General features: G+C 44.5%; 1 protein-coding gene across 2 annotated transcripts in view; it reads right to left on the reverse strand.

Annotated features, from left to right (window-relative positions):
• Positions 1 to 20,208, reverse strand: part of NRG3 (neuregulin 3) — a 2,179,015-nt gene that overhangs the window by 1,030,244 nt on the left and 1,128,563 nt on the right. The gene's annotated exons all lie outside the window — the stretch shown is intronic.

Raw genomic sequence — 20,208 nt, forward strand, 5'->3', positions numbered from 1 at the left:
CCAATTTCATTCTGATACAATGAAAACATGTTCCCTGTTTTGTGCATATGATTTTGTCTCTGATGGAGCAACTAGAACCCCAGATAATGAAATAGTGAACTATAAAGTTTTCTTTCATCGATTATCCCGCAATTCTATGTGTAGACTTACACAGAGTGTAACTGAAAACAAACAAGATGGCCGCCCTAGTTTATATCACCCAACCTTCCCAAGTCATGTGATGCATTCCAGGCAGAGCAATATAGAAAAATAGGCAGAGGTCGAATTCCAACCACCAATAGAATTTAGAAGAAAGGGAAGGGAATCTGCCTACCAATCAGGGCTCAATGGGCACTTTGAAACAGTATATTCATGTTGTATAAGCACCTAACAAGAAAACAATAAAATAAATAAAGAGGATGGGTATATAATGATCAGGATTTCTGAAGTAGAGTAGGTCATCACTTGTAGTAGGAAGCGGAAACATGAAGCTGCTGTACAGAGAGTCTGAAAGCAATAGTCCTGGCTGCCTTGCCTAAAGGCTTATCCTGGCAACCTAGGGAAGTGCCTCAGACATTTGAGGGGCATTTGGACATTCTAGAAATTGCCAAGTGCCTAAATGGAGTGCTAAAATGTCTGAACCATAGGAACACCCTGTGAGGGGCATTACACAATTTTATAATGTGCCACAATGCATGAGATGGTGCTCTGGCAAGTTTGAAAGATTCCTAGAACCGGGGGGTTGGGGGGTTGTTGAGAAGTGCCAGAATGTGTCTAGTCCCATGACCAGTGTACTGGAAGTATGAAAGGTGCCTGGAATGTTTTTGAAAGTGTCGAAATCCTGAGAAGGCTACTGAGCAGTCAGTTTGCCCTTGGAAGTGTTGAAAGTGGAAGATTCACCTCCACTATCATGCTGGAGATACATCATCCAGCTTATTGACAACAATTCAGAAAAATTGTTAGGATTACCACCGGTGGAATTACTGCTGGTGGTCATTCTGACGAAATCCCAATGGAGTTCTACAGACTCAAAACAATGGGGACTTACAGTGCCTACCCTGACTTGTATTCCTACTGTAAATCCACAGGACCAAGTGTTGGTAACAGTAATTCCATGTGGTGGTACTTTGTCAGAATTGCCACCAAACTACCACCAAACTAGTAATGAGGGCCTATGTTCTTGTTTTGCAAATATCACTTTGTGACTTGCAAATTGATGTAGTATGTACTATAGACCAGCAGGGATAATTAAACATACATAGAAAAAAGCAGCTTCCATTTAGCAGCTTCCAGTGCAGTGGGGCTCTAATAAAATCCAGCTTCTCAAATATGAAAGCGATTGCTTGAAGTCCTGAGTTCCACCGTGGAAACATTTTAATTGGCTGATATTTATATTCACAAGGTAATCAGATACATCAGTTTGGATAACGAACCAGCATATTGCTAATAGACAAAGCTTTTGATTACTTTTATAATTAACACGAAATAATGGTTAATGTGCTTCTCTGATGCAGTATGCATCGTGTGTGATGAGTTGCAATGTTTACCTGCGGGGCACCTATTTCAAAGAGGAAACATGTTTCACCTACTTGCTTTTTAATCTTCTTACCTTACCTTTTTTCGACACAAAATGTATTGGGTTTTGCATGAGAATGAACAATTTGTTCTATGGAAATTATATATTCAAAACACCAAATACAATTTAAAATCATTATAAAACATGATGAAAATGAAGTTTTCGTTAAAAGGAGCGTCATATTTTAGCTCCAAGGTTGTGAACTTGAATCCTTTACCTGAAATATATTTATGTTGTTATAGTGGCATTGTCATGCAATGTTGCAGTTTAATTTGCATTAATAAAAAGATTGACAATAACGTGTCTATTGCAAGCACCATCTTTCCTGAGAAGGTCCTTTTTTTCTTCCTCGTTTACTCTCTCTTCTTCTCTCTCCTAATAATACACGTTCTATTTCAACTCTAACTCCTAACGTGGAACATCTCACCTTCAGAAATGGGTGTCCTGGCATAAACTGACTGTGGAGAAGTTCCTTAGATTTTATTTCAATATATCCTCGCTTTGCAAAGAAGAGTGAGGTGAGTATTGTGGAGTTATGAAGAGTGTTCTTCTAAGACAGCCATTGCAATTGACATTCTAATACATATCGCCTACAGAGAAGCACAGCGTCCCTCATGAGCAGTGTAACAATCTTACAATGTGCACGTGTGTTCAGCACCTGTGTTACAGGTTCATGGCCACTCTAAGCAGACCTCTGTTTCCATTCTCTTGAAAGCAAACCATTTTTTTACACAGTTTTGGGGCTCGGAAATGTTTTAGCATCTTGGGGGGGGAACTTGATCTCAGTTCAAGAAAACCTTTTCAACAAGGGTTGAATCAACCAAGTTCCCTCTGCTCTTTTCAAAGACCAAAGATGGGTGCTGCGATATCCTGTTTGTTTGGTAAGACTAACTCCTGGCCACAATATACTTCAGTTCATCCCTGGAGAAATCCTAATGCCAGAAAACGTTTATAAACACAGGTATGTTGTTATACTTGTAGAGACTATCCCAGGAGGATAGCTTAGTGGCAACATGCATGCCTTGGAAGCAAGACGACAGAAGCAACACAGGTTCGATCCCGGCTTAGAAACCTCTGGATGTTTAAGAGCGTTATAAATACGCAACTAAGGCCGCTTAAAAAAATAAATACATTTAAAAAAAAAAACAATTCCTGTAACAGGCCTCAAGCGCTCTGTGTGAGTGCTGTAAAAATGCTAAATAAATAAAAAAATATATCCTATCGGCTTCAAGTCGAGTGTTCTGTACCTGCCTGTCAGGAGAAGAGGGAAGCATGAATATAAGCAATTCCTTGATCTGGACTGGTGCAAGATTCTTAGATTCTTAGGTAGGCAGGCAGACAGGTCCAGGTATAGCAGCCTCCAGATCCAGAATGCCAACTACTACTTGGATCTCCTACCAGCTCAGTTAAATACCATTAATCCATCACTTGCAATCAACTGTGACCTGTTCCTGGTGAAAGGTCTTATGCTCCACAGGATGGCCTACTAAAGAACTGAGTGAGTTTGGTGGCTGTGTAGCTCGATTTGGTTTCCAAAAGGTGCCTTGTCCCGCTCGTCAATGTCGTCCACTATAACTTGATATGGTGGCCATTTGCTCAGCCCTGTATCTTTCCAGAGCCAACTATGCAATCTGGGGCTCCATTAACCAATGCCACCAAGAACATGCACGTATAGGCTTTATGTGTAACAATTGACTTACTCTACTGAACTCGCCTTTACATGATCCTCTTCAGAGCTGGATTATTTTCTTCTGAAAGAGCATCTTGGCTTATTCATGTTCGTGGGGCCATTCTGTGATTCCCAATGTGACCGTGACTGTGTTTATAATTGACTTAAACCGGCATCTCAGGCCAGCCTATTTCTCTTACAACTCGCACTAACCTTGTGACCCAATCCCATTAAAACGAACCAAAGCAACACTTGTGTGTGCATGGACTTGGCTAGTTTTCTATTTACTTCTTGGACCTCCATATGCATCCATTCTGATTATGCTTATGAAATGTAAAGCCAATCGTTTAAATGTAAACATGAACAGGATGTATACTACCCTTCCCCTTCAATTTACATTCTGAGATTCCTTCTTTAGTGGTTCCATGACTATAAATTATTATTTGCTTGGCTTGGAGAGCCAACTCAGGTTAATGTCACTGTATTTGAATTAATTGCATCTGCATTCCTCGATAGCTGTGACAGAGTTTGAGATTGAACCATGCTATCAAATGTCTGGCAAAGTATAAAGATGTTGTTGGAGCTCCTCCAAAGAAGGTGTGTTTGTTACCACTTCCCTGCCACAGTCTTCCCCCACTGTCTGTCTGTCTGCCTCTCTCACACTCTCTCTTTCTCTCCCTCCCTATTTCACTCGCTGTATGACTTCCATTCAGGAGCACTCACGCTGCTCCTCCACCTATCTTCTCTATCCCTATATTTTCCATCGCTGTATTTCCACCTTTTCTCTCACTTGACACATGCTCTCCCTCCGCCCATGCCCCGCTCTCTTTCTCCACATGCAATTTTAGGTTAATGTTAATCATACAGTAATGGCTTGCTCCTTCATAGGGTGCCACAGTGCCGCAAATGGCAGAGACATTTCTAGGGGTTGTGGTTTCTTTAGAAAAGAAAACGTTCCTGAGTATTTTCCTGAAGGCCCCATGATCATCAGCAGCTGATTATCAGCAGCTCTAATACTGGACACAGCATTCCAGCAAGCAGCAGCACCCACACATTGTACATCGCAACAAGAAGCTACCGAAAGAAGTGTAAACTAGCCTGATAAATGATAAATTGATGGGTACGACGTCATTTCATCACTGGATGTTTTTTCGCTGTTTTTTTTACCGCAGATTTCTTTTCGATAAAAATCATCACATTTTTTTAGGGGGGGTTAAAAATGTATATAAATTGGGTGTGGGTGTACGGGGATAAAAAACATTCCGCTATGAAATGACATGGAACCAATTGATGATTGTTTATCATTGGAATTTAGGACTATTATGGTGCAAGACCCTTTCGTTCATGTGCAAGACCTTAAACGTGTGTGCTATACCGCTGTCAATAATTTGAGATGCTTCAAGGCTGAACAGATAGAGGATCTCCTGGGTAGGTTTAATACGATTCTTGAGAAAGGATTTTGTCGACTGTGAAGTTTATAAATGTGACCGTCAGGTAAGGCCTTGGTATACAAAATTGCAGTTTTCAACACTGGATAAGACGTATGCAGTAAACAGTGCCCCTTGGTATGAAAAGGAGAAAACATACAACCTGCCTGTTAGGAGACAGTGCAACCTTTAGCCTTAAAATTGGAACACTGCAGCAGCCCCAAAGAAATTGCGTAAGATTTAAACTAAAAGGCATTCAGTAGTATAGTTGAATCTGATTAAATGGTAATAAAAAAAAAAAGTGAACACGTTTACAGTGGCATTCCAAACCAGTAAAGATGGCCCAGGAAAATGACATAATCAATGGTGTAGGACATGGCTGATTGATCTCAAAATGGCAGCATTCCACCAAGCTCTAGATCCATCCACCTCCTGTTATTGTACACAATGGACGGTTTCATCGATTTTCCCTTAGAAATCCATTTGGAATCGTTGTCCAAAAACCAAGCTTGCAACATGGCTCTGCAGCTGAGCAGTGACTTCTCTCTGTCCAGTTTTCTAAAAAATGGAATGAGGGATACGGCACTTACATTGATGTCTTGATTGGACATGGTGTAGCCTTTTATAAGAGAGGTAAGACCATAATGTGTGTGGATTCCCTTGAGTTTGAAGATTAATTGTTAAGTGATTTAAGCCTCTCGGCAAACAGTCGGCAATAGACGTGCCTACTAACGCAGGGCTGCAAAGTTTTGGCGAGCCTGAGGTTTTAGCCATTTTGAGAATTTCTCAAATTCCGATTTTGATTGCAGAGGGTGCCACATTGTGCTTTTCAACCCATTTTGTTCTTAATGTTCCGTTTTGTATTTATTTTTTGTACTTCATTCCAAGATGGCTGACAGCCGGTATCTTCTCCAGATGCAACAGGGTTGGTCCTTCAGCCACTCTGAGCAATAATGTTGTCCTTAATCGGGACATGTGATGCTCATCTATGCAGCGGGCCCATGCTGTAGGCATGGTGCTGTATAGCAACATTACAGTTTGTCTGCACTCAGGCAGATCCCAGGTCGAAAACAAAATGGCGACTGCTCACGCACACCATACACACACAAAGAACTACATGGAACAAACGTCAAAATGAAAGAAAGACTTCAATAATGAATTCACACCAAAAAACATGGCATGCAAACATCAACAGCAAATACCTTAAGCAGAGCAAGCCTCGAGCTCAATAGGAATGACACTGTGTGATGGACAACCCACACAATGGCTGTGTGGCTCATGACCCGACAATGGACAAGGGTTTCTGCCAAATGACACCATATCCCCCAATTCTGTTTATTGTATGCCTCTCTGTCACTTTCTCTCTTCCTGTCCCCTTTGTATTCACTGACTCCTATACCTCTCTGTCACTTTCTCTCTTCCTGTCCCCTTTGTATTCACTGACTCCTATAAGCACATGGTAAGGTGTGTCCTTGTCCACACGTCTGCCCCTTCCATCAGTACACGTGTTCACTCTTGCCTGTAGGGGAGGGGCGGTGCATTCACATATGCCCTACTCTGCTCACTCCAACCACTAATGCACACTAATCGTCGGGAATCATGTTATTGTACAAACCTTTGCAGGCATGTCTACACTGACGAATCGTTGGTGGTGCCAGATCTTAGTACAGCAGCTGTTGTGATCGCCTGGGCAGGCCATTGTCTTCTCTGGCAAGGAGACAGCAGCAAGGCAGCACAGACGTTCGCATTGTGGTTCAAAGATATCTGCAAAATAGCCTCGTGCGATTTTCGGAACATTATCATAAAATGTGTAGGGTATACATGGCAATTCAAGGTCAGGTGACAGAGAAAACAATAAAGCGGCAGATTGTTAATGATCAGTGTTATGATCTCCCAAGAAAGTGTAGAGTGCCGATGCGATTGCTTTGATAGGAACAGTCACAGCAAATGGACCTTTACACATGCAATATATATTGTGTTGTCAAGCCTCTTGGCTGACTGCATGAGTTCGACAAGCAGCAACACCATTCGTCTTTCGATAAATGCCATGATGCAAATCGTGGGTGTGCGAGCGTGTGCAGCAGCAAACCTCAAAAGCACCCAGGTCGTGTCGTTATGTGACGTGGCTCGTTTTCCGTCTTTGTCCACAGCTGGTGCTCATTTCGTGTAGTCGTTGATGTCTGAGGGACGCTCTGCAATGCCATACGTCAAACGCAGTGTCACAAGGAACTGCCCCGAGGGGTTAAACACAGCACTGGTCAAATCCCCAATCAGCAATAACAGTGCACAGGAGTTCCGGTCAGTGCAAAGTTGAGTAGCATGTTCTGTTCTTTTTGAAGAAACAGCTTCTGCGTTGTGATATAACTTTCAATGAATAGTGAGGATGTTCTTATAAAGTTATTTAATTAAGTGCCAAGGACGAGTATGCTCGTACTTTCTTCATGAACTCGCATAATAGCCTGGCAGTTAAGGTGTATTAAGGTAGGAAAAAAAAACAACTGGGCCACCATCATGTAAAGATGCAATGAGCAGCCTATTTGCATGTCTGGTGTTTCAGAAGGCGATGCAAAGGATTATCTGAAGTAGTTGGATTTGGATCTGCCACCTTGTTGTATGTGAATTCAGGATTGCCTGTTGCCCCATTTGCATGGTGTCTTGTAATATAGGAAAAATGACAAAATCGGAAGGCGACAATAGCAACAGTCAGGGCCACTCCGGAGTGCTGCCTGTATGCCTGAAGGCACATATTTTCATTTTTTTTATTTTTTAGTTTGGGCTATTAAGTGGTGCTTAAGCACCACCTATAAGGTACAACGAGTGCATTGGAGTACAGGTAGGGAGGTGGCAGCCAGTGACATGTGAGGAGCGGTTACACAGCTTGTGGGTGTTGTTTGGTTATTTACCCACCCATTGACTCCTCAATGCCACACTAATCTCTATGCCCATCGATCTCCTTGAGCTCTCTCTATAAAGAAGTAAGCAGTTTACTGGGAGTTACAGGCTTAATTCAAGCTTTAAATGGTTACTGGTATTTTAAACATGTGTTATCTTAACCAATTGTGCCTCCAGCCTCTTTTCCTTTGCAGCTGGGGAGCAGTTGTCAGTGGATCTAGGTCACCTTGCCTAAGCCCCGCCCACCTGGTGCATTCCTGGTTGCCGCACTTTTTCACCACTTAGCAAGCCCCGCCCACCTGGTGCCTTCCTGCTTGCCACTCTTTTCCCTACTTAAGGAGCCCTCCGGCCTCTTCTCCTTTGCAGCTGGGGAGCAGGTGTAAGTGGATCTAGGTCACTTGGCCTAAGCCCCACCCACCATGTGCCTTCCTGGTTGCTGCTCTTTATCACCACTTAGCAAGCCCCGCCCACCTGGTGCCTTCCTGCTTGCCGCTCTTTTCCCTACTTAAGGAGCCCTCCAGCCTCTTTTCCTTTGCAGCTGGGGAGCAGGTGTAAGTGGATCTAGGTCACCTGGCCTTAGCACCACCCACCTTCTTAGCCCTGCCTCTTCCTTCCTGCTCTTAACTCTTAGATCAAGGACATCTTTCGCCCAGGCGTCCAAAGAGAAGGGCAGTCAAAGAAAAGGGCAATTCCTGTTTGGACCTGTTCGGACCAGGAGGATCCAGGGTCCAACCCCCTGCAAAGACAGCAGGTAAGCAAGCACCAACATGTGTTTACACCCTCTGTCCCCACAGGCCATCCCCACCCTCTCTGGTCCCCCCGTTTTGTTCCCTTGTGCCTGAACACACACACAGGAGTCTGTCCTGATACAGTCAGGTTTCACCATCACCGCCTTGTGGCCAATGCTGGATTTTACGTTTGTGGACTTCATTGATTCACACGGTGTGTCACTCTTTCTCAACTCGCATGCTGGACTTCCTTTACATCTTGTGCTCATGGTGGCCCTGAATCATGCTGTTCCCAGCTTCATCTTGCATCCTTTCATGCAAAATTTTGTGTTACTACTGACTTCTGCTATTGTATTCGCTCTCCCCTCTTGCTTCTCCCCTCTTTTTGACTGCTTACTCTCTGTTCTCTCCTCCCCTCCCCTCTCCCTTTTCCTATCTCCTCCCCTCCTCCCCTTACTTTCTACTATGCACTTACTCTATCATAAATGTCCCTGGACCTAGTATGATAGCAACCTCGTTTGTCACTCCCCCATCCCCTTGCTGTCTCCCCTCTCCCTCCAGCACTATCTGAAACATTGTCAGGCCTAGTACGATAGTCGCTTGTTTTGTTCCTCCCCACCCTTTCTGCATCCCTCTCCCTCACCTTATGTTTTTCTCCGGCTCTACCAGAAATCACGTCAGGCCTAGTACGGTAGTCGCCTGTCTGTTCCCATTTCCTTCCCACTCCCCCCCCTCTTCCTATTCTATGTCTTAGCTCTTGCACTATCTGAAATGTCATCAGGCCAAGTACGATAGTTAATTTCACATCCTTACTTTCATGGCCAGTAAGAATGTCGTCGTATTTTCCCTTGTTCCCTCCCTTGCCTTGAAGTGCTTTGAAACACATTGTGTATAGGCGCTATAGAAGTAAACTATCATATCATATCATACAGCCACTTGATTTATTTCTTTTTCACCAAAGGCCTGTTAAAAACAAGTAATGCCAAAGCTAACAGTTTTGGCTTGAGGTATTTGATAGGCATTTGCCAGGTACTGAAATCATATGCCGAGCTAAACACACCGTTTGCAGCAGTTGCGATCTTATGGCCATGTAGTACCTTTATATCAATTTCTAGCAATCGACTATCCCATACCTACTCAAAAACCCAGACAGTTGCCTTTGCCAATGCATGTTTGATAATGTGGTGCAAAGTCCCTGGCTGCACCGAGGGAAGACTTTTGGGACTGTACCATGCACCATCTAGGGCTTTGTTACTATGACCCCTGATATCCACACTGGGTAAAAGTGACTGCACTGATTTATAACCCCATTCCGAAATTGACTGCATTTTTAAAGAGGTCTAGTGTGTATTGGGGGCCCCTTCATTAAGTTCATTATTGTGTGGCCCTGAATAATTATTACTTTGTAGAAATTTCAGACCATATACTATATTCATCCACTTGTTAACGATAGGTATCATTTGCTGTCCTTTAGACCTGCCCATGGTATATTTTGAACCAGAGTGCAAATCTGTGGTATTTTCTCTAGCAAGACTGATCCCCCAAGCATGAACTTTATACATTAAGCAAATCAGAATGGATCTCTATTCACTGTTTAGAAAAGGTTTCACAGAGGACACTTTTTCTACTAGACCGTTTTCAGGTATGCATCAGGTATGCATCTGAAAAACAAGGGTACCGTAAGTAGTTAAACAGGAATGTGACTTTCCTTGTGGCAGATTCAAAGCTGCATTCTCACAAGTAGAAGACACATTCCTCGTTCTTCATTTATACGTAGTGTTTTACTTGTCAAAGGATATAAAGTGTCACTGTTGCCAAAATATATAGAAGACACCTTCCATCTTTGCAGGATTATTTCACACATCAAAAATATAGCATTGGGGTGTTGGTGCAGGCCGCTAAATGGTGGAATGCCCTGCCACACAACTTTAGAGCAGATCAACCCTTCCCTCACTTTAGAACAACCTTATCAAACACCTCAATGACACCAACATGTGAGGCCTGGAAGTTTTAATTTGTGTTATGCTACTTATCTGAATGTATATATGTACTATCTAAGTTTTGTTACTATTGTACATTTTTAAATATGCAACACTGTAATTTGCTGTAACATTGTAACTTATTCGCAACATTGTAAGCTTTGCACATTCTGTTCACTGCGCCCGGTTGCCCCTGGGTCTGGCGCGCAATACAAATAAATAAACAAACAAACAAACCCTTTTTCGTTTGTATCATTCTGTCTCAAAATAGACAGCATTTAGTGATTATTTCTTTTGCAAACTGAGATTAATCTATACTTCCGAATGGCAGGACTCAAGACAGAGTCCGTTCATATCGAATGAATGCCTATTGAAGTTTTATGCAAAAGAATGAACTTTCATGTATATACTCTCATTTGATTTTTTCCTTCTTGGTACCCTGTGGTGGCCAGCTCTAGGTCTTCACATCTGTTTCAGCACTGGGTCTCCTGCACCTTTCATAATTCACCTATTCACTCTATTTTCCTCTTGTCGGCGACGACAGTATACTCCAATACTGTAGACACATATCTACAATACTAAGTACAACATGTTGAGCATTGAAGTTTTGCAATCTGGGTTATACATTTTGAAATATTATCTATCATCTTTACTCAAAGGTATAAATCATCAGTAAAACAACATTTTCGTGTTTTATGAATACCCATTATTGGTCTCTGTGTTTTACTGGCACCTAAATGCTTTGATATGATAGGTTATTTATAACACGCTTAATACCCAGAGGTTTCTAAGCGCAGACCCGGGGATCAAACCTGTATTGCTCTGTGTCGTCTTGCTTCCAAGGCGAGCACGTTGCCCCTGAGCTATCCTCCTGAGACTTTGGTTTGATTGAATCATTGTTTAAATTATTGGTTGATACAAAAAGGTTGTGAATTAGTTAACCGACTTGGGATCAACCTGCGGCAGCAGGCTTTCGTTTTTGTTTAATCACATACTATTCGACACTTTGAAATCCCATAAAGAGAATTACAAAAAAAAAAAAATCCTCTGATAAGTGTACACTTGATAAAGTGGGCAAGGTATTGTTGAGCTGTGCAGTGACAATGTTTTGTTTTATTGAAGGAGACTCCATGACCGATTACAAAAACTGAAACGAAAACTGGATACAAGGTGAAGTGGGAGAATGGAAGACCAGGCTCCCGTCCTTCACCTCTCGAGCTTGGCCTAGAGGGTCACGGCCCAGACACCCGCCGCGAGAAGAGTTCGTCCAGTTACCAGACGACCAGGTACCATGGTACAGGAACATACGGATGTGTCCACCTGCCTGCCCAGCAGCCCGCACTGACCGTGCCGACACCTGCGGCTCGGATCAGCTAGACTAAAAACCACACGTCGTTAGAGATGCCATGACGACCTAGACAACGGGAAGCACATCTGTATAAATATACACACTTAACATTCCCACACCAATCTACACGAAGAATATACTCAGTGCTCTGACGTAGGCGACAGGCATATTCACGGACGTGCATCTTTATTATTTTTACATAGGCTTTCAGAGTACAGAAACGCAAGACGCATCATGAACTCATCTATAACGCTTGCTCATGCTTCCCTTGAAACCCGTTACCACCGTGAGAGGTATAATGGAAACACGATATTGGTCATGGAAATATATGCCACTATAATCTAAAGCACCCATGCACGAAATGGATCACTTATGCACCAGGCCCAAGTAGGCCTCAAGCAAGAGTTCCGTGGACATTAACAAAGCAAAAGTCAGGTTGCTGATCCTGCAGAATGAGCCTGGTGGAGCACCCAGCCAAGGTCGCAATGTTGCAAACCCACATCCAAGAACAAATCATCAAAGGCACGATGTTGCAACCTTGCACTCCGCGTACCAACGTTAGAATCATATCTACAAATTAAACCAGACACACAATGGAAAAACAATATTAATTGTGCAGAATTCTGCCTCAAACACGGTCCCGCCTCACGTGACCAAGCCAAACCTGACGAGATGCCAAAACCCAGGAGAGACAGGGCGTCTGGGTCCCGCACTACGAAACACAGGCCGGGACACTTGAAAGGCTCCATGGACACCTGCTACTGTGGGAACGGTCAGCTCCCACCTATGAATAAATCCTCACATTGTCTGCATGAACCCATATTGAAACATTGTTGCAAACACGGGTACACCGAGAGCTGGGAACAACGGTGGTCCCAGGCTGGGGAGCTCACGGATGCACCAATCAGAACATGGGGCTCTTATCTCACACGTCATTAACATTAGCCAATCCTCAGGGGTCTTCATGTAACAATTCTTATGTATCTAATTGAAGGGACAACCCAGATATACCACCTGACTACACCTTGACCACTAATATCATTCTCTATATGTGTACTATACTAACCCTACCACTCGAGCAACCAATTATGAGTGGCGGTAGGTTTTTGTTAACTTTTTGAAGTGACGCAAGTAGCGCGTCATATTACAGTAAAAAGGGCCTGCGAGCCCCACGATTGTGTGTGTGTCAGGACGAACGCGTACGCTCCTTGACCCATCCCTGCCGTTTGCATAATAAACAGCAGAAGTTGCCTTGCTCCTTGTGTGTGCCTCATACTCTGTCTCGATCCGAGATATACACGGGAGGAGTTGGGGCCTCCCTGCCCGGAGGTCTGCGGGCGGCCCGGCCGACCCCGGCAGAATTTCACCCCGACAAGTTGGAGGCACTGCTGAGATCTGTTTAAGATCGACTTTTATTTTTAATTTTTCCAGGCACTCCCGTTGCGAGGAGGCCCGGCGGCGCGGCCCCCTCTGCCGTTGCCCCCTTCTGAGGACTACAGGACCATCGCGGAGCTGCGAGAGGACCGGACAGCGCAATCCGGATATTGGCCCTCGGGAGCCGGTTGAGAAGTATCCCGCCCGCGGTCGGCGAGTGTCCAGACGTGGTCCAGACGAGGGGAGGTGGCGAGCCGCTTGGAGGGGTGCACGCAGTCGAGCGGCCCTGCATCGAGAGAACTTGGTGAGCATGACACGCACAACAAGCAATGCGAAATTGTGAGGGAGGGGGAGGAAGTAAATAAGGGAGGAGGGAGGAATTGTAAAGTGGCGAGGGTTTAGTTGAGTGTTGCTAATGGAATGAATGGTAGCGAAACGAGTGCGAAAGCAGGCGGCTAACGTTACGCGAAAGAGGGGGGCGGGGCACGAAAACATCACGTGAAGCCGCTCGTAACAGTGAGCTAACGTTACGCGAAAGAGGAGGGCGGGGCACGAAAACATCACGTGCAGCAGCTCGTAAGACACTGATTGGCCTAAATCGCGACTACGTGTGAGGATGGGTGTGTGGTTTCCTACGATTTGATATTTATTATTGAATGAGTAGATGAGGTTCCCTATTGTTCGAGCAAGAAACTCGATAGGTAGATGACGTTTCCCTGTGGGCGGTGGCTAGTTACGTAGTTGCCCAAAACAGAAGATAATTGGCTGGTTAAGCCCTCCTGTTGAGGGGCGTATCACACGCGAGGCGACGCAGCGTGCGCAGTCCGGTTATAGTATTGATGAGATTACCTTGTTCCAGGAGAGACAGGAAGACAGCTGTAGGGTTAGCGGGGTAGATTACAAGTGTATTTTGAATTTAAAGAACATAACACGAATATACCAGTAGCTCGAAGAAATCGGTGACGTCACCAGTAGGGATTTAATAGGATATCGTGAGCACAAGGAACCTTGGGTTCGAGAGTGGTAGGGAGGAGAAGTATGATAAAGGAGCTGATACGGAGATAAACTATAAACCAGTGGATCGAAAGAAGAAGGGGAAAGGGGCGTGGCTGCGCACGGAGAACGCTGGCCACGGCAAGTGTAAAAGGGGGAGGAGAACGGAGAAACAGGACAACTGTATAAGATCGTCGTAAGGGGTACGCAGCCGCAGGGGGCTGCGTGCGCTTCGGCCGCAGGGGGCCGTAGGGGAAGGAATATAATATAACATCACATTTATTACTATTGCATAATTTGTCAAAGGATTGTCGTAAGTCCCCACACTTGCGGGGCGAGGTAAGCAATACAAGGTTGTATATTGTAAATTGGTAGTAAGGGGAAGGGTAACAAGGGGAGTAAAACCATGTCATCCAGGAGAGGGTCATCGGGGAGAGGGTCGGGAGGGTGGGGGAACACCCTCACTACCCCACTACAGCACATATGCACCACACTGCCACCACACAGGGAGAAGTTAATTAAGTACAGCATAGAGTGGACCCAGGGGACAGACAACAAAATGTTAACACCATGGCCGCCTAATGGTAGTTTCGATCCATATGCCCAACACTCACTACTGAACCATCTGCACAATACATACAAGGGGAAGAAGTTGGCAAACCACGTGGAGGTGTTTAACTTATGGAGGATGTTCCAGGGGTCTCGACCAGGACCAAATGGAATGTTCACTATGGGGGAGACACCGGAAGAAAAGGAGATTAAGAAAGAAGGAACGGGTGGGGAAAAGGAGTGCGAAAGCACAAAGAATACGGGGAACGAAAGACAGGGAGGAGAAAAGATTGATAAATTAGACGACATAAAAAAGGAACCGAGCAATGAGATACCCATAACACCGGGAGTGAAAACAGAGGGAGGAGGGTTGTACCCTTTAAGAGAATTAGGAGAAATAGAAGGACGGTTAAGGGCGGCTGAAGGATACTCAAACCCGGCATACAGCCCTCCACCATATGTAGCTCATGGGAAGATACCAATGGGGGAAGGGAGGATTAGAGAAGAGCAGACTGTAGAGATAGGAGAGGATGAGTGGGTAGCTGCACAGATATTGTTGAAATTACGAGGCTCACTAACTGGAGAAGAAAGGGAGGCGGTGAGGAGAACAAACGAGGATAGTGCCAGAGAGAGTGAAATGAGGGGAGAAGAGCTACTACGGCAGAAGGAAGAGATTTTGGAGGAAAGATTAGCAAAACTAAGGGAAGAGCAGAATGAACTGATCAAACAACTTGAGAGGGAGGAAAGAGAGAGAGTGAGGAAAAGGAAAGAAGGTAAGGACGAATTGGAAAGATTAAGGGAACGAAGCGAGGAACAAAAGAGAGAAGCTGAAAGGGTAAAAGCAGCAGCAGATAGGGTATCAAGAGTAGTGCTGAGAGAGAAGAAGAAGGAAGAAGAAGAAAAGGAAAAAGAAATGGAAATATGGAGGAGGAGGATAATATCTGAGACAGCTAAAAAATATGAAGAGGGGAAGGTAATAGAGAGTATAGTAGAAAGAGAAAGGGTGAAATGGGAAAGGAAGAGGGAGGATGAAAGGATATTGGAACAGATGAGCAACGAAGTAATGGAGGAATTAAAAAGGAAAAGAGAGGAAAATAGTAGGGAATTGGAGGAAAGAAGTGAAGAAGGAAGAGAAGGGAGGGGTAAAGAGAGTGAAAGATGGGGAGATGTATATAAAAGTAGGGAGGTAGCAACGACATCAGCACTAGGGGGGACAGTTGGTAAAAACGAAAGGGGAGAAGGAGACCTAATAGATTTAAAAACAGTAACAATAAAAGGGAAAAAGGCAGAATGGGGGGTGGAATTTATAAATGATTTTTGCAGTGAGGAGGAAGAAGGAGTGGAGAAGGATGGAAGAGGGAGTGAAAGGGAAAGCTTAGATAAACTGTACCTCACTAGAACAAACATAGATTCGCCCTGGATAAGTAGAAGAGGGGAGGAGCTGGAGAGAAGTAAGGAGGAAACGAAAAGAATAGAGGAAACACAAACCAATGAAACCACGCCACCAACATCTCCATCACGCCGCCCTCCCACGTCACTACCTACGTGTTCAACCACCGCACGCTCTCTGCACAGAATAAAGCTCGCGCCCTTCATGAACGAACTTACACCGTATGCATGTCGGCTTAGGGACCTCCCTAGTCGCAGGCAAGACAGACAAATAAACATACCCTTATTGAACACAGGAAATGATGAAAGAAGGGGAAAGGAAGAAGAGGGAGGTAGGGGCAGAGGTAGTAAGGAAGAATTTGAAGTAGTAAAAGAAATGGGGGAAGAGGAGGGGTGTGAAGACTCAATATCATGGAGCGTAAAGGGTGACACAAGACAGAATTTAATGCCACTGCTGGAGAGAGGAGGGGTTAGACCACAATATGTACCTTGGAAACATACGGATAAGGAAAATATAAAATGTAGGCTCCCATCACTAAGTGGAGGTGCGGGTAAGTGGATATATGAAATGGAAAAACACACCGCAGGACAGAAACTAGCAGTAGGAGATGTGAAGGGCCTGTTAATATCAATATTAGGGGATAGAGCGGATGACATTTGGAAAAGAGCGGGATTCCATGGGGTAACAATAACAAACACATCGCATGATGGGGCACCATTTGCAAACTGCAGACATGCGCTATGGCAGGCACTGAGAGTGCAGTACCCAGACACCTCAGACATAGGAGCCATTACTTCCCGTAAGATGGGTGAAAATGAGGATCCTGTTGATTATATCCAGGACATTCAAGAGAAGTGGCGCATGGAGACTAGAGAACAATGGGACAAGACACCAGCCATATTTTATCATATACTAGTACAAGGGCTCCCAGAAGGAGTTCAGAAACAGCTAAAGAAAGTAGTAGGAATGGAAGCAAAACCATGGCCAGAAATACAACTGACTATAGTACATCACTGCAGGACATGGCAAGGAAAGATGAAACAAAAGGAGGAGGACAGGAAAACAGAAGAGGCCAAATTAGTACAGAAAAAACTTACTAAATACACAATGGAAGGGGCACTAATAACTACGCCCACACCAATGACCCAAAGCCCAACGCAAGTAGTGGCTGCACAAGATCCAGCTCAAATAGCGCCCCCACAAGGTGTAATACAGCAAGTGCCGCCTCTGCAATTACACACACCGAACATGGGAGGAGGGTACCCAATGCAAGGAACTGGGTATTATAGTTATAACAGAGGGAGAGGAGGGTTTATGAGAGGGAGAGGATATGGATATAATACCCAACAACAAGCTGGGGGACTCAGGAATAACTACTCCACAGGGCAACCCGTATACCAAGACAACGCAGGGAGCTTCCCATGGCAAAACAGGGAACCACCCGTGTGTTGGAGCTGCGGAATATTAGGACACATGTCACGTACATGTAGGGTCAGGCCAGGAACACCAGCATGGAATGAGCAAGCACAACCTAGGACATCACAAGAACAGCAGGGCATACAACAGCAGCAGATGTCACAACAAGGGAGTGGCCAACCACAACAACCACAACAACAAATAACACAGTATCTGCCACCGCCACAACAACAAGTAGCGTTAATACAACCACCACCACAAAATGAACGAACACAATTGGGTGGGGTGACGGTGTTGGGACACAACCCTTACACAGGGAATGGCCAATCATTGTACCCCCAATAGGACAGCCCACAGACGGCCTTGGTGTGTCCCATCCTGTCAGTAACACCTAATAGTGCGGAGGAGCCACGCATAGAGGTAACGATAGGTGACAAAAAATTATCATTTCTTGTTGACACCGGGGCGACCCGGTCTTGCATAAGGGAAGGTAAATTTAAGATGTCAGGCGAAGCCATGAACACCCAAGGATTTTCTGGGGCTAAAGGGTTGGTTCCATTTACTGATAACGTTCCGTTATCTATTGGAGATTATGATCTGTCAGTTCCACTTTTGTATTATAGTGCCTCGCCAGTAAATATACTGGGGAGGGACATAATGAACAGGTTGAACATGACGATCTCGTTTACAGAGGATGGCATAATTTGCTCTACTCCAGGGATTAACATGCTCGCAGCACGACAGATTTTGCAAGCATACTGTGGACAGACAGCGATTAGGGCGGAGCCAGTAGATGGCGAGATATTTCAATATGGCACTGACATGGCATTTGCATGGATGCCAGGGATAGAAGGGAAAATATGGAGGAGACCAGCAGCCTATCTATTCCGACCAGAAACACCAGGTAATGAACTAGAAGGGAAGGTGTTTGCAGTGGACATTGAGAGCATTATTGCAACAGCTGATTATGTTGCTGTGCACGCCCAAGATAACGAAGGGAGAGCTTGGAGGGCGGTGATAGCACTAGCAGAAGGGTGTAGGCTGACCCAGGTGTCAGATGAAGAGCTGTTCTCAGAAGAAAAGGAAGAAAATGAAATGGTGTTCATGATGAGCGTAGAAATATGGCTAAGAGTGGCTCACAAACAAGTAGCACAGAAAATTGCAATGGCACTTGAGGCACCCGCAGGCACCCCAGTCCCATTTTTTAAGGAGGATATGTCAAAGGTGCCCAAATCATTATGGACTATTAGCCCTTATGACGTAGGATGCATAAAAAGCATAGGGGGTGTAAGGATAAAGTTGAAAAAGGGTGCCATATTACCAAGAGTGAAACAGTACCCATTGTCAAAAGAGGCAGATGAGGGCATATATGAAACCATAACGGCCCTTATAAACAATGGCATATTGGTCCCCTCAGAATCACCATGTAACACAGCTGTGTACCCGGTGCGCAAGGCTAAAGGGGGGTCTTGGCGCTTCATACAGGACCTCAGACCCTTGAACAACATAGTAGAAGCAGAGTATCCAGTAACAGCAAACCCGGCCACAATATTGTGTGGCATTCCGGCAGAAGCATCACGTTTTACAGTGATTGACCTTAAAAATGCTTTTTTCTCAATACCATTACACCCAGACTCACAAGATTTGACAAGCTTTACTTACCGAAATACAAAGTGGAAACATACCAGATTACCACAGGGGTATTGTGAATCACCCTCAATTTTCAATAGAGTAATACAGATGGATTTGGGTAACGTTGAGGTGGAAAGCACAGTGTTACAGTATGTGGATGACATAATAATTTGTAGTACAAACGAAAGCAAATGTAGACAGGACTCCTTAAAAATGTTGACAATATTGGCTGAGAAGGGGTATAAGGTAGACATGGAAAAGATACAATACTGTCAGGAACAGGTACTTTACATTGGCCAACTGATATCTCAACATGGAAGAAGGATTGCACCACAAAGAGCACAGGCCATCTCAAGCACTCCCGTGCCACAGACTGTGAGAGAACTACAGCAATTTTTGGGGCTGTGCAACTACTGTAGAGCATGGGTATTTGATTACAGCTCATACATAGGACCCCTGCTTGAGGGTTTGAAGGAAGCAAATAAAGGGGAGAAAAAGTTGGGATGGACTATGGAAATGAGGGAGGCATTTGACGAATTAAAAGACGCAATATCAACTGCTCCAGTACTGGCATCCCCAGACTATGAGCGGCGCTTCTTTATTTTCTCACATTGCGACTCAGCAGTGATGAAAGCAGTATTGGCCCAAAAAACTAGCATGGGCTATAAACCAGTAGCATTTTACAGCGGTCACTTAGACCCTATAATGTTAGGCCAATTCTCTTGTGAACAAGGTCTCGCTGCAGCTGCTTTTGCAGTAGAAAAAGCATCAGCAATAACTATGGGGTGTCCAACTACACTATTTGTGGAACATGCACTATTTGCGATATTGAATAAACCTAAGTCCACACTAACAACACAGAGGGCATCAGGTTATGAGATTATTTTGTCTAAAGCTGAATTAGCAATTGTTAGATGTAGCACGGTTAACCCTGCAAGGTTCCTAGCAGAAGTAATTGAAGAAGGAGATTACGCCCACGACTGCACCCAAGTAACTGAACTATACTCATGTACTAGGAAAGTTGAAGAAAACGCACTAGAGGGAGGTGAGCTTTTGTTTATTGATGGGTCATCAACTATTGATCAAGGAGATGGGATTAGAAGGACTGGGGCAGCTGTAGTAAAAATGATGGAGGCGCCGGTGTGTGTGGCTATGAAGTGTGTACAATTACCACAGCATTACTCTGCTCAAGCGGCGGAACTCGTTGCACTCATATTGGCATTAAAGGAAAGTTTTAATAAAAGAGTGACCATATA

The sequence above is a fragment of the Ambystoma mexicanum genome, chromosome 8 (genome assembly GCF_040938575.1).
Source record: "Ambystoma mexicanum isolate Mex_15411 chromosome 8, UKY_AmexF1_1, whole genome shotgun sequence".
Lineage (NCBI taxonomy): Eukaryota > Metazoa > Chordata > Amphibia > Caudata > Ambystomatidae > Ambystoma > Ambystoma mexicanum.